The sequence below is a fragment of the Passer domesticus genome, chromosome 1 (genome assembly GCF_036417665.1).
Source record: "Passer domesticus isolate bPasDom1 chromosome 1, bPasDom1.hap1, whole genome shotgun sequence".
Taxonomy (NCBI): Eukaryota; Metazoa; Chordata; class Aves; order Passeriformes; family Passeridae; genus Passer; species Passer domesticus.
In genome coordinates this window covers 89,433,297-89,447,573 of record NC_087474.1, presented here as the reverse complement: position 1 = coordinate 89,447,573, position 14,277 = coordinate 89,433,297, and the positions used below count along the sequence as shown (strand labels likewise).

The following is a 14,277-nucleotide window of genomic DNA, read 5'->3' as shown; positions in this document are numbered from 1 at the left end:
GCATGCTATTGATTTCTAATTGATGTCTGCTTGAAATGCCACACAAGGGAGCTGAAACAGCACAGACCTTGCCATGCTCTCAGCACTTGCACTACTTGGGAAGCTCTAGAGCAACACAGCAGTCCTGTGCCATCTGCCTGTTCCAGCTTGTGCTAAGGTTCCCCTTGGATTTATCATGTGGGCATGTCTTAAATGTACCTCATTTTGCACTAGTCCAGGGAACTTCCTCTCCTCTGTTGGGGCCCCAGTGTTTCCATTAAGGTGAATCCTTGACATGAGGCTCATAGTCAGTGTTTGGACACATGGATCAAACCACCTACTTTTGCTGTAACTGCAGACTTGTGCAGCCTTAGAGGTCACTTCAAAAATGTGGCCTCTCATGTTCAGCACTGTTAGTGCAGTGACTAATGATGGCTGTCCCTGGATGCTGCCATTTATTCTCATACGTGAAACAAATATTACTTTTACCTGAACATTTTAAAGTAAGGAGGAACTTATGCACAACAATTTCCTTGGAAACAAGTCAGCAGATGCAAGGACAGGCCAGGTGTTATAACAAGCTTAATATTCTGGGTGTGGATCTGCAAGTGCTGCCTACGAGCATCCTTCCTCTTCCAGGAGGATTAGCATAGGGGATTACAGAGAATCTTTGAAGAGATTGGCATGTGCTCAAATGGTCACACACTGCAGCTTCCCAAGCTCATGGGGGCAGGGAGGAGAAAGCAAGTGCAGGGGAGAAACAGATCCTGCTCAGTAATTGCTAATGGGGAGAACGCATGGTGCATTTAGCTCTCACAGGGACTCATCATTCAAGATCACCATATTTGCTGAGCTCATGAGTGATAGCGTTTCATCAGCACAACTCCATGTATCCCAGTGTCATCACATTTGGAAGCTCAACCTCTCATCTGAGACACAAAGCAAAAGTGCTGCTTGCTTGTGGTCAATTACAATGCCAAATTCTACCCCTTGGCCAGTTTCTCTCACAAGTCATTACAGTTTTGTTAAAGTACTGCACTCACCACAGACGCTGTGGTTTTCACATCCTGCTGTTCCCTGGTGCAGGCATCCTTCCATCCTGTTACTTTTTGCAGGCTTTCCCCCAGGTCTTTCTGACTCTGTTCATTTAAACCCAAAGCCTTCAATGAAAACCATTTTGCTTACCAGTGTGTCTGCAGATCTGACCCATCCTGCTGCCTGTCCCCAGCACACACTTTGCTCAGCCTTGCAAGGCAGAGAGCAGCCTGGCTGCAGTGCAGAGGAAAAGCACCCACCCTCACCCATTTCTCCAGGTGCATCTTCCATCCCAGTGCCAGCAGCCTGGCACATACCTCCCTGCAAGTGTGCATGAAGAATTAGGTTATTTTCTTTGAGTACTTGTTTGTTCCACTTTCCAGGCTTTCAGGCAGAACTTTGTGTGTGTTGTTCTCTGTGCCTGTCAAACTACTGTGCAGTGAAGTGCCTCGCCTCAGATCTATCACTTGCCCACCAGAGCAGAAGCACTAATAGGACATATCTTACATAGGAAGCAAACAGCTCCACTCCCATCAGCAAAAAAGCTGTTAGCAAAACCAAAGCACGTCAATAATCAATCCAGAGTCTACCTAATACACACACAGAGTCATAAGCTGTGTAAAAAGAGCTGGTTTAAAACGGCATGGGTGAAGCTGCAAACCCCAGTGTAGGAAGAGCTCTGTCTGCAGCTGAGCCCGCAGGCGGTGCTGATGCCTCTCACACCTCCAGCACGCGTGGAGAGGAACACTGCCTGGTGGGTGGGTGGGCAGCAGATTGTACCTGTGCATATTGCACAAGGCAGTGCCTGCAGAATGAGCTGAGTGAAGATGACACACACATGGCTGGGAATTACAAAACTCTCTCTAAGGGTGCTGGGCACCAGGATTACTCGGGTCTATTCCTGGCTCCGGCAGCAGACTCTTAATGGGTACAGCCATGATTAGAAACAGGATAAGCAGGAGGCTACAGCTGAAAGGGCTTCCTCTGAAGATCTTCATGGCTGCCTCTGGGGGTTAACCACAGCGGATTTGAGGCTGTTCTGTAAGCCATACCTCCCACCCTAAACCTGTCCTGCTAAAGAGAGAGAGGAAGGCTATTTACACACCATACAGGGATGGAGATGCAGCCAGGAAAGTCAGAATACCTCAGCTTAGTCTTGCCTTTCCATGTCTGTAGGTGGCTGCACAGGGAACCAGATGAGAATTTGGGTAGAAACACTGATTTAGAAACAGATACTAGTGCAAGGTATAGTAGCATCATCTCTGCTCTGAAAGTTACTCACTCAGTATTGGAAAAAACACAATGGCTACTGTGTACCAATGAAAAAAGCAGCATCCTCCAAACCAGGCTTTATTTTCTGGTTGCAGACATGTACCCCAGAGCTGAAGAGTCAGGATCCCATTCCCTGATACCTAGGTTTCCCCCTGGCTTCTCATGGGGTTGCTCAGGTGCAATCACCCAGGCAGGAGCTGCAGGGTGGGATTCAGAGAGCTCCCTGACTACCTCCTGTCTCCTCATCCTGGGATCTGCAGGGGCAGCAGGGCAGCAAGTTATAAACACACAGTAACTAATAAAAGCCTTCAGCTGTGACTGCTCTTGCCCACAGAAAGCGAGCCTGGTTGGCTGCATTGGTGCATTTGTTTTACCACATGAGCCACCGGTGCAGCAGCATGCTCCGGGTGGCATCGGGGGTTTGTCACTGCTCACAGCCTGGGCACGCTGATAAATGAGAAGGCCATCAACAGTTTATCCCAGTAAGTGATAAAATACCCAAATGCCAATCTATACTTTCTTAGAAATCCACTCTAGAACAGGGCAGCTGCGAAGCTAAAAGGTGATGGGTACCAACGCTGCTCCTGGCAAGGGGCAGAGCCACGCAGGCAGGAGGCAGTGGTACTCACCAGGCACCCCGGGAGGCCTTCCCGGGAAAGCAGTTTTGTTAAGTACAGAGAGAAGGACCGGAGGAGGTTTTGGGATAGGAGCAGCTTTCGAAGCTGTTCCCTGCCGCCCGACACCAGGTGGTGCTATGGAAAGCATTGAAGTCCCGTGCACGGGCCGGCACTGGGAACATGGAGGGGATCCCTGTCCCCAGACAGACCCAGTCCACAGCTTTGCCGTGCGACCCTTCCTCTTCCTTGTCGCACCCACGCCCGCTGCAGGCAGCGATTCGGGATCTTCCGCCCCGCTGCCGGGGATGGCAAGCAGCACGGACGCGGTGATAGTTCAGTGATGGAACGGCTGCACGAAGCCTTTCCTTAGCTCCTAGAGCGGGCTCGTGTCCTCACACTCCTCCCGTTATAAACCTGGAGCACATCCTTCACGGTGCCTTTTCCTAGTTTTATTTGGGGGTTTTCTTTACTAACCCCACGAGGAATCCTGTGAACCTTCTCTCCCCCCTCAGCAGCTCTGTTCTCTCATTCTCCGCTGTCCCGGGGGCTGGCATGGGCTCCAGGAGCAGGCAAGGACAGCAGGGGCCAGGGCTGCAGGCTGGTGCCTGTGATCCATCTGCAAGAGTGTGGGCAGGGGAGACAGAGCAACTCTCCTGAGCCCCCTGCCAACCCAAGCCGTGCAGTGCTTCACTTCCAGCCAAAGTGGAAAAGCTTCCAGGCTGACATTTTACCTGTATTTTTCCTCCTTGGAGCTATGAAATAAAGATACAAGAAAGTTTCAACTGGAGAAGCTTGTGCCGAGCTCAGACTGAAGGCACCACAAGACAGGCAGAGCTGTTGCTCAGAAAAAACTCACAGCAATAACATGCCATGAGCAGTTCTGCAAAATCCGTTTCCTGCAGCCTGTGGGAGGACTTTGTGCTTTCAAAGGTAACATCTCAAATTAAGATTGCTCCTATGCTTCCCAATGGTGTGGCCTATTGCAACTCTGTTGCAAAAACACAGATGATATTAGAACTTGTCAACTATTCGTTGATGTTTGCCTATCTCAATCTGAAATGAGAATTGTTTGAAACCCAGGGGATTGCACAGGATTCTCATTATGACAAAATTACATGGGAAGCGAGACGGGGTTCCTCCAACCTGACATTGCCCTTCTGCTTCTGAACTATTGCTTCCAAAATCCTCCCCATAGCAGCAATTCCCCATTCCACTATTCTCTAACTCTTGCTCAGAGTCTGAAATTACATATTAAAAAAAAAACCCGCTACAACACAATTTCCAGAAACAAAAGAGGCCTTCAGGTTCATCTCGAGATATATTTCAAGAGGCTTCTAAGAATTTTCTAATATCTCTTCATTCCCTTTATACTTCTCCAGCCTCACTCATGACCTGTATGAATTGGAAGCCAAAAATTTTTAAATTAAAGAAAAATTCCCCAAGGAAGTGAGACAGATATTTTTATATTACATGCACATATTTATAAATAATATATTATTTATGTATAAATTTGAAAGGTCAACAGTGTTTATATATACATATTTATATGCACAGATATACATAAAATGTCAACAGTATGATTAAAGAAAGTGTCAAAATTTTTAGCTTTTTTCTATTCATTTTTTCTAGTTTTAGATTTTTTTTCATTATCCTCTTCTGTAGGTTTTATAGGCTACCTGCAGAAATGCTCCAGCTTTGGAGAAAATCCCCATAGAGCCTTTGTCCACCAGGGCTGGTAAATTCAACAACATTCTTCATCATGGAATGTTTTTCATCTGATTGTGGAAGGATGAGTGGGGTGGGACAGGGACGTACACATGACACAACTGCAGATTATAGTAAGATCTTCTACAAATTACCCTAATTGAAATGAACTGAAGTGTTTGTGCGAAACCAATCAGGGAAAGAAAAAAAAGTGAGTGGATAACAGATGGCCTACAGATAGGGGAAGCTATGAGATGAGCTCAACTGGACTAAGTCATTAAAGGCTTCCAAACAAACAGGCAAAAATAGCTGCTGCTAAATACTGGCATCACTATCAAAGATACAGTTGTATCTGTAAATGACACAATGTTTCTGCTAAAAGCAAGGCTAAAAGGTACAACCTCCTTATTGTGCAAATTTACCATGAGTGCCTTTATGAAAAGCATGCATTCCTGTTCAAGCACCAGTAGTGAGTTTTGTAACATATTAGTGTGACCTGTCAGCACAGATATGAAAACAAGAAATGCTTGGTTTGTTCTTACTAGAAGGCAGGAAAATCTGGTTGCAGTTCATCTTACTTATATTCCTGTGTGCACACCTCATCTAAAGATTAAGGCCCCAGTCTAGCAAAGCAGAATTGCACACTCAGCTTCCAGCAGACCTGGCTTTATAGTTCAAATCATTGGGAAGAACCTGATGCTAACAGCAGATACTGGAGCATATGTGGATGTAGCCCACCAAGCTCTCATGTTCCAGGATTCTTGGGAGGGCTTTGAGCTGCATGGGCAACTAAGAACAAAAGCAGGACTCAGCTATGACTGATTGTGGTGGAGGACACAACTTTTAGATGAAGTTTTTAGTCACAGCTTTTCTCTCCTACTGCCAGTGTAGGACAGTCAGCGCAAAATGCCAAGTCTTGAATTCTCTTGTTGAAATTTTTACCAGTTTCCTAAGGATGTGGTGTTAATGTCATCCTATTCAGTATATCACTGGTTTTACTTCCTTCCCACAAATATACCAGAGGCAGAATTTGAAGTTGAGAAACTGGAGGAACAGAGAGAGAAAAAAAATATGAAATTTTGTCAAGACAAGTAAAAAACATTTCCCTTGGATGAGAGTAATTAATTTCAGGAGTACAAATCGGGACCAAATAGTTAGGAAGTGTTGGAGAACAGTTTCTGGGGTTTGTAGTGGACCATAAGCTGAACACAAGCCTGTGGCAGACTGCTGTGCAATGCAGGACCATGCAAATTGGAGATAAGTGAACAAGACTGACAAGTAATCCTGCAAGTACTTCTTGCATTCTGTTGAGCATTTTTAAGGCCTCTGCAGGAGATATTTGCTTAGATTGAACACTATCGTTCAAAAACAAAATGGATCCTAACAAACTGAAGTCAGAGAGGCTGTGGAAACTCCAATGCTAGAAACTTTAGCTCAATACTAAACTTTTATCAGTAATGTTTTCTTCTGTACTCAGCCAGATGCTATCCTGGAGTTCATGATACCACCTAACCAACCAACAGGGTGTCAACATTCCAAGCTATGCATGGAAATTCTTGCTTTTAGCTGGTAGTCAGAGCGCAGTGTCTTTGTAGATCTGTGTTTCTGCTTCAGCGCAGTGTTATTCAGATAACTGCACCGCACCACTGTGCCTATTTTAAGGGGGTCAGAGAATCCCTTAACTGCAAAAGAAGAAAATCCCAAGTGAGGTTAAAAAGGAAAGTGACAAAAAACATGTATTGTAGAAATCTGAGAGCAGCATCAGGGAATAAACTTCTGGAGGGGATGGGGGGTGGGGGGAAAGCAATGCTTTAAATCACTTGGGTGGGATTTTTTTAAAATGGAAACCCTTTAGAGGGTAACAGAATGCTTGTAGTCAACCACTGTCTATTCTCCTTACTCTATTTCACATGTGATTTGTTACAACGAGGAAGATAACTGTGCTGCTCCTCTGTGCAGACATTGATGACAGGGATCCTTGATCCTCTGCAAAATGCTGCAAGTGAAATGTAAAGAAGCAGCAACATGGATTAGCCAATGAGATTATGCCCTTGGGGAAGGGTCATGGGAGATCAGGGACATGCCTACCTGACCATGCATTGCTAAAGAAGACTGCCACAAAGCCATCAAAATGCTTTCTTTACAGCTTGCCAGCCAAGTCACTCACTGATAGGCTTAGCTTTACCCTTCTAATCTTCATAGCAGGAAAGAAAATATGACTGCAATTAATATTACTTGACAAATGGAGAGGAAATCCAGAGACAGCAGGGTGTGCTGACAGCAGTGATGAAGGTGGGCAGCAGAGCTGGGATCCAAATTCAGTCTGACCTCAGTGGAGCTCCTGAGGGGCATTGCCTCCGGTGCAGGTGGGTTACACCTCCCTTTGCAGCTCTGAGTAAAACCACCATGAATGCCTGTAAAATCACATGCTTTTTCAGTTCTTGGTCAACATTTGCCACCAACGTAGACAATAAATATCCTTAGCTCTTTTGCAAATGAGTCATTCATACAGAGTTAAAGTGCTGCCAAAGTCTATTCCTCCCATGCTGCTCCACACAGAGTGGCACTCTGGATATCTCACATTGAAAAGGAGATATTTTGGTAGCAAATGAGACTGGGTGAATTGACTTAGGGAAATGAGAAAACCAGACAGAGAAGAAAGAAAAATATTGCACAGTACAAGTAGTACTCAGATCTTGTCTCCTAAGTATTTAGCAGTACAAATAACTTCTAAGTTATGAAAAAGAAGAAAAAAGTCAATGTATGAAAGAATATTTTTATCCCTTGTTCATATATACGTGCATAGAAAGAATGAGATACAACATCACCATGTAGTACAAATTAAATTGCAGTAGATTTTTCAGAGGAAACAAGGGATCGGTATTATACCTACACTTGTATGAAAAGCCCATGGAGGAGCCAACTGTTTCACCATTCATCATGCTCATCTTAATTCTTTATTTTCTTTTGAATGCACATAGTTTAAGCGACTATGTATGTTGCTTTGTGTACTTTTCACTGGTCATGTTGGAAGGAAACTTGACCTGGAATTATTATCTTACCTGTAAATAGCACAAGGAATACAAAATTTTTTGCACTTTTAAAGCTGCGATGACCAAGGTGATGGCTTTTTCTAAATTTCTGCTTTGATGGCTTACCTATTTCAAAATATATTTGAATTTTTGCTATCCAAGTTTTGAAGTTCTTTACTTGCCTATTGAAAATAAAGTAGACTGTGGGCTGAGGCAGGTGGCAGATGGACAGAGAGGAAGAACTGCCATCCCTCAACAGGCTACACCCACACTTGCTAGGGAATCAGTTTCCTCAAAGCACAGTCCTAATTTAGGTTAGCTGGCAGCAATTCAGTTTTGAAGAAGTCTTATGATACCTGATGTTAAAAGAAAGAGTCATTAAGATGTGTTGCATCTCATGCACCTCTAAAGCAGCAAAAAACCTTACAGTACATGGTAGATTAGCAAAAAAACTCTTTGAGAAATAAAGACACCGTTTTTCTCTCCTCACACGTCTTATGTTCTAAGCTATGTACATTGAGAGCTAGTGGAAAATCCCACAAAGTAATTTTTATTTTCACATGATAGCTGCATGAGACACTTAGTATGGTGGAAATACCATTAACTCAAGTTTTTCTGGTGGGGGAGGAAAGAAGAATGTGCAAGTAATCTCTTTTAAAAGAATAAGAAAAGAAGTAAACAGGGTAGACTTTTGAGTGATGAAAGATGGGGATTCCCAAGGGATATTGTAATTGGTGCTATCTACAACAGCAGCAATAAATAGAATTTATTCTTCCATGTCATAAACTATTTGACTAGACATCTGGGAAAGAAAATTTCTTGTGCATATGTGCCTTGTATCCCAAAATACACAAGGAAGTGCTCATGGTTCTTCTGGGACTTGACTGCACAGTTTTCACACAGGCAGGAAAACAAGAGAGTGAACTGAGGGACCACGAGGCTGGGCCATAAACACCACTGCTGAATGGGACTACTTGGGTTTTGTCTGCCACTGAAAGTCCTGAAAGACACCATCCTCACTGGCTCACTCTTTGTCCTTTCCAAGGGAGGCTTCATTCAGCTGGTGTCAAGTTGGGTGACAGTCTAGCAAAGTGCAATTGCAAATTTAAAACCTGACAAATAAAACATCAGGTCACACATGACGAAATTCTACTGCCACTGGCCCATTAGCATAAAGTAATGCAGAGTGCTGGGCCTCCAAAAGTATTAGCCACTATGAACAAACAAAATGCATGATTTCTCTTAGACATTTATCCTGCAGTAAAGTTGGTACAACTAAATTATGATAAATATTTGCTAATGACAGGTTTTGGACTACTAGTAAGGTCAATATTTTAGGGGCTTCTGTCTGTCCAGTCAGAGGGCAGAAACTACAGGCAGTTTTGGTGAGTTGCTCATTTCTTTGTACTTAGTGTGGTTGCTGGCTGTGAGTAACTGTTTCCATATTAAGGGAGAGGCATAGTGTATCCCAGAAACCTTCTGGGATTTACAGAGACTCATCACAACAGTATTCACTTGGCAATCACAGTGGGAGCTGCCCTACACTTCCTAAAGCGAAAGCTGCCTCAACTTCACAAGAAAATAAGATGAGTTAGCTAAAGTAAAAAATAAAAAAGAGCACTGGGTCCTCTCAGGCAATTTTGAGTTCTGCTCTAGGAAAACCATAGCCTGTGACTGACTGCTCCCATGCAACTGACTGCATTGGCAGTGCATACAGATTAAGAAATGCACTCATATACTGCAAATCACAGGACTAGAACCTTAGACTTTAAATTCTCCAGAATAGAATGCCTTTTTTTAGCAGGAGTTATATACAATATATTATAAAAAATTGAGGCATATTATAAAATAGCCTAATATGCCTAATCATTATTATTATGATCACATTACAGTATTATTAATAATTTATGCAAACATTTCCTCAGAAAATATTTTGGTTGTTAAAGTTCCTAAAAAGCTTTATTTTGCCGTCCTAATTTGTGGCACAAATACAGAACACTAAAACCCTGTTAAAAAACAAATCAAAACAAACACAGAAAACACCCCCAAACACTAGCATTCTTCATCCTCCTACTAAAAGGTACTTTCTGGGGGGAGATTAATTATTTAGCAAGCAGTTTAATTCACTTCATCAACCCACTCTGCTTGGTCTTTCTTCTGCAGCTGGTTGCTCTGGGCTGCTGTGCCCAGACAGCTGTGCCAGCTCCACACAGCCTCTCAATATCCACAGCATCTGGAGCTATGGTTTTCCCTACTCAGTGCCAGCCACCAGCCCTGCAAAGCTCCTGCACATCACTCATCCAAAGCCCTGCCAGGCACTGGACAGGTACAAGTGGAGGGCTGCTCCTGTCATTCTGGATGCAGCCACGTGGTTCTGGGTGGTGGGAGTGGGGGGAGAAGCATGTGCCTGGCAGCTCAGCTCAGAAAACAGGACTTGATCTGTTTTAGTGGCTTCACAGATGTTGCTTGTGGGTCTCAATGCACAGCAGCACTCCCTCCTTTCACCTCATCACATATGAGCACACCAACCCTGACTGGAGCCCTCAGCTTCCCAGATGTTCAAATCCGGGACAACTTCCCAAACATTCAGACTAAAAATTTCTGTTTAGGCAAGCGTTTTGACCCCCCACCCTCAAGCACAGAGTAAAAGGATGGATTAGGTGAAGGACTGCCTTTCAAAGAGAAACTATGGTTTGAAACAGGGTAAGTATTGAGGCTCCAAATTAATACCCAAGCTGGACATAAATGCATTTTCTAACCCACTGCACTGTATTCTTTTCCTAAACACATTGCAAAAATTATGGAGAGGAAAAAATGCTTGAAACAGCCATTATAGACTGTTAAGCACAGTTTAACAAGACAGTATTATGCCTAAAAGACAACCAGAGTCCTATGAAACAATCAAGGGAGACATTAACAGTACCAGAAAGAAAACTTGCTGCTGTGGAAATTGGTGATTAACAATATGGCAATACTGCAGCAGTTCAACCAAACAACCCAATTTGACTGTCAGTCTGCTGGTTGTGACCATTTTCAGGATGTGGCTGGTTGTAATAACTACGGGTTTTTAACACTATATGTTAAATCCTAATTTATTCTTTTTAATATTGGTAAAGAAATATCATACCACAAATAATAAAAATAAATTGTTAAAATGTTTAAGATTAATTAGTCATATTTTCAATTGTATCCTAAATTAAGTCTTTTATGTTATTTTTACATAAAAGCATGTTAACTGACAGTGATCAGAACATTTGTTCAAGCTTAGTAAAAAACAAGTGGGCTTGATTAAAGTGAGGATTCCAACGAGTACTTTTTAATCAGAAACTTCATGTCAATTGTTTTAATACATCAAAGATCAAGAGAAATGGGGATTTACTGATTAGCTTATTAGCAGCATTCAAACCTTGCCTGTGTTGGTGTTACAAGCTTTGCTTTGGTAGATTAAAAAAATGCTTGACTCCTAATCCAGACATTATTTTATCAAGGAACTTTCAGGAAAGGGAGGCTTGTAGCTAGTGAATAGGTTTTATCTGTATTTCTGAAAAGAAGATTAATATATTGTATGACCTGAGGAGCACATTGTGCTGTAAGTTGCTTCGCTTTCCTCAAATAAATTAAATAAATCTTTTATTTACAGTGGGGGTTATTTAATCAATACCTGTATACAGAAGAAATCTTCAGTAGATGACTCAAACACTATTTCCTTCCTCTGTGGAAAGATTTTGGAGCATAATGATATAAGACTAAATTTTAAACAGATAAAATGTACAATTTTACTTCTGAAGTAAAATTATATTTTACTAACGTGGCTCCATTTGCTGATATTGGCCCCAGGTGTCAGCCCAAAATTAAAATAAACTCGCTGTACCACTGACAATATGGCCACCTCTATTTTTAGGCTGACTGTGTGCACAGCCAGCATTCTCAGTTAGCCATACAACATAGCCTCCTTTCCAGCTGCTGAATTAATTAAAATTACATGTGTACCACAGTAAGACAGAGTTCATCTCTTTTCTAACCATGGCCAGGCCACTGGGGCTGCTGAGTGGCTGCCCATCTGATGTGGTGTGGCCATCTATAGCATGTTACATGGGAGGCTGCACCTCTGGGTTTGTCTCTGAGCTTGTGCCATAATCAGGCAAAGGTTTTTAAATACTCTAAGGACTGTTTTTCAGACACGGTCTTCTCTGTAATTAATGGGTTCAGACAGCTCCATCTGTAATGAGCATACTCTCATCAGAGTATTGTCTCAAGGTACCACTCTGCAAATTTACTTTTCTGATGCAGTGAAAAACTTGAAGTGAAATATCACAGTAATATTTAGACATTTCTAGTGTTGCCATCAGAAAGCCCTGTGGCAATAACAGGGAGAATCACAGACGGGCTGAGACTGAAAGGGACCTCTGAGGATAATTTCATCCAACTTTTCCCCACCCCAATCAAGACAGGATCAGCTAGAGCCAGCTGGCCAGGACTATTTCCAAGCAGCTTTTGAATATCTTCAGGAACTCTACCACCTCTTTGGGCAACCTCTGCCAGCACTCAGCCACCCTCACTGTTAAAATGTGTTTTCTGATCTTTAGAGGAAACATACTGGGTTTCAGTTTTTGTGCTTCGCTCTGACTCTCTCGCCAGGCACCACTGTAAAATGTCTCACTTCATCTTCTTAACGCACTTCCTCCAGGTATTTATATACACATATTGATAAATTCAACCATGAGGCTTCTCCCCTCCAGGCTAAAGAGTCCCAGCTCACTCAGCCTTTCCTAAGAGATGCTCTAGCCCATCATCTTTGTACCTTATATGGACTTTCTCCAATGCACCAATGTCTCATCCCTCTTACACTGAGGAGCTCAGACCAACAGTCTGCCAGGTGTGGCCTCACCAGCGCTGAGCAGATGGGAAGAATCACTTCCCTTGGTCTGCAGAGGATAGTGGCCAGAGGGTTGGAGGAGTTTCAGCACTCCATCCATGGCATCCCCAGTCATGGCACAGGCAGCAGAGAGCTCTAGGTGATGGTCAGGTCAGCACGTGGCTGCCTCTGTCCCCTGCAGCAGGGAGGTACCTCTTTGCATGGGCTCACCATTTCATCCCCATAGTCTTGCATGGTTTAGAGTCAGAAGGAACAGATTCTTTGCCTGAAGGCATACCTGATTCCTCATCAGCTTTGAGAGCAGGGCAGGCATCTCCCAGTTTTAAGTGCTCAGATGGGGGCAGGAACATTTCCTAAGTGATAGAAGTCATGAACTTCCATCCTTCCCATTCTCCAGCAGTTACACTTACCTCAATATTAGTGGTGGATACTGCCTGCTTCTCTGCTGCATTTGCAATCTAGGGTTCTTCACACTACTGAGAAGAATCTTTCCTCTTTTTTTAAAAATAAAAATATTAATCTATCTCCTTTTTTGGCCTCTCTGATGCTGCACAGCTTGCTCACTCCCACCTGTAACTCCTCCATTTGGTTTGCACAGCTTCCAAGATAGCACACATCTGGCAGGACAGCAGGCCATCTCTCAGGCATCAGAGAGAAGCTTCAGGAACTCCCCATAGCCCAGGGCTCAGAGGCCTTCATCTGCCATCCAGAGTCTGCCTCAGGCCACTGCCCTGGCAGGAACAGCTGCTCCAACACCTGCCAGGCAGGCTGCCCTGTGACTCCTCACTACCACGGCTGAGACTGTCACAACACTAGAAATCCCCCAAAGTCCCCTCCCTTTGGTCTGCTGCACAAACTGCTGCCTTGGAGCTGCACTTGTATGGTGCTCACCTGAGCACTAGCTCACCCTTCTAAGGATGGGCAGCTGCCACAAAGGCTCCAGGCATGCTAGGTTAAGGACAGCTGATCATGATCATTAGAAGCTGCCACAGCTTCCTTGAGCCCACCCTTGGTAGCAATCCCTTCTCTTGTTCTTGCCTGACAGCAGCAGGCACTCTCAGCGTTTCCCAGGTGTATCCAATGATCCCGGACCTTGTCCCTGGAAGGTCCAGAAGCTGCCAAAGCAGAATGCAGAGACTGCTGCCCAAACAGCTGCCTGTGTTGGCTGCACGCAAGTATGCATTTAATCTGTGAATAACCTTCAATTTTGTTGTATAAATTTCAGTCCCCCTTTGTATTTGAGATGTTAGGAGCCTAAATCACAGATTGGTCTCCCTGATGTGTTTGACTGCTTATTGTTGGAGCTGTGCATAAACAATTCTGGAGAGCACATCTGAGCTCCAAGATGGCTGAGTATGCAAAAGGTGAAACTCTAGGGAGTTTAGGCACAGAGGCATCAGAATAGCTGCATCAGCCCAGTGGCCCGCCTGGAAGTGTCCCATACTGGATACCTAGGTGCTTCCCCAGTCTCCAGAGGCCTGTGTAGCAGAGAGGGACTCCTTAACTCCCTTTGTGACCCTCTGTCAAACCACAGATTCAGGCTGAGGTGAGTTAGGATTTACTCATAAATTCAGCTTCTTTGAACATGTGAATTACTCAGGGTTTACTGACAGCCATTAAACCCAAGTGAGTTAAATAGCTCAAAGTCAAATAGCTAAAAGAGCTATCCTTAGGGTATTTAATTAAAAATAGGCTCCTGACCAAAGGTATTTCATCAGATTATCTTTCATGAAAGCATTGCTGTGAAAGGATATAATTGCTT

At 43.7% G+C, this 14,277-nt stretch overlaps 1 protein-coding gene and 1 long non-coding RNA gene across 7 annotated transcripts in view; both read right to left on the bottom strand.

Moving 5' to 3' along the window:
• The window catches only part of SNRNP48 (small nuclear ribonucleoprotein U11/U12 subunit 48), a 42,948-nt gene that overhangs the window by 12,665 nt on the left and 16,006 nt on the right, over positions 1 to 14,277 (bottom strand). The window lies entirely within an intron of this gene.
• On the bottom strand, positions 3,837 to 13,347 carry LOC135305250 (uncharacterized). 3 transcript variants are annotated; one of them, XR_010366485.1, is made up of 3 exons: positions 12,926 to 13,347; positions 11,301 to 11,351; positions 3,837 to 7,021 (listed from the first exon to the last, which is right to left on the bottom strand). It is a non-coding gene; the product is annotated as an uncharacterized LOC135305250 (long non-coding RNA). The 3 variants fall into 3 exon arrangements; XR_010366486.1 differs by lacking the exon at positions 11,301 to 11,351 and having other exon boundaries at positions 3,837 to 6,289; positions 6,696 to 7,021; XR_010366480.1 differs by lacking the exon at positions 11,301 to 11,351.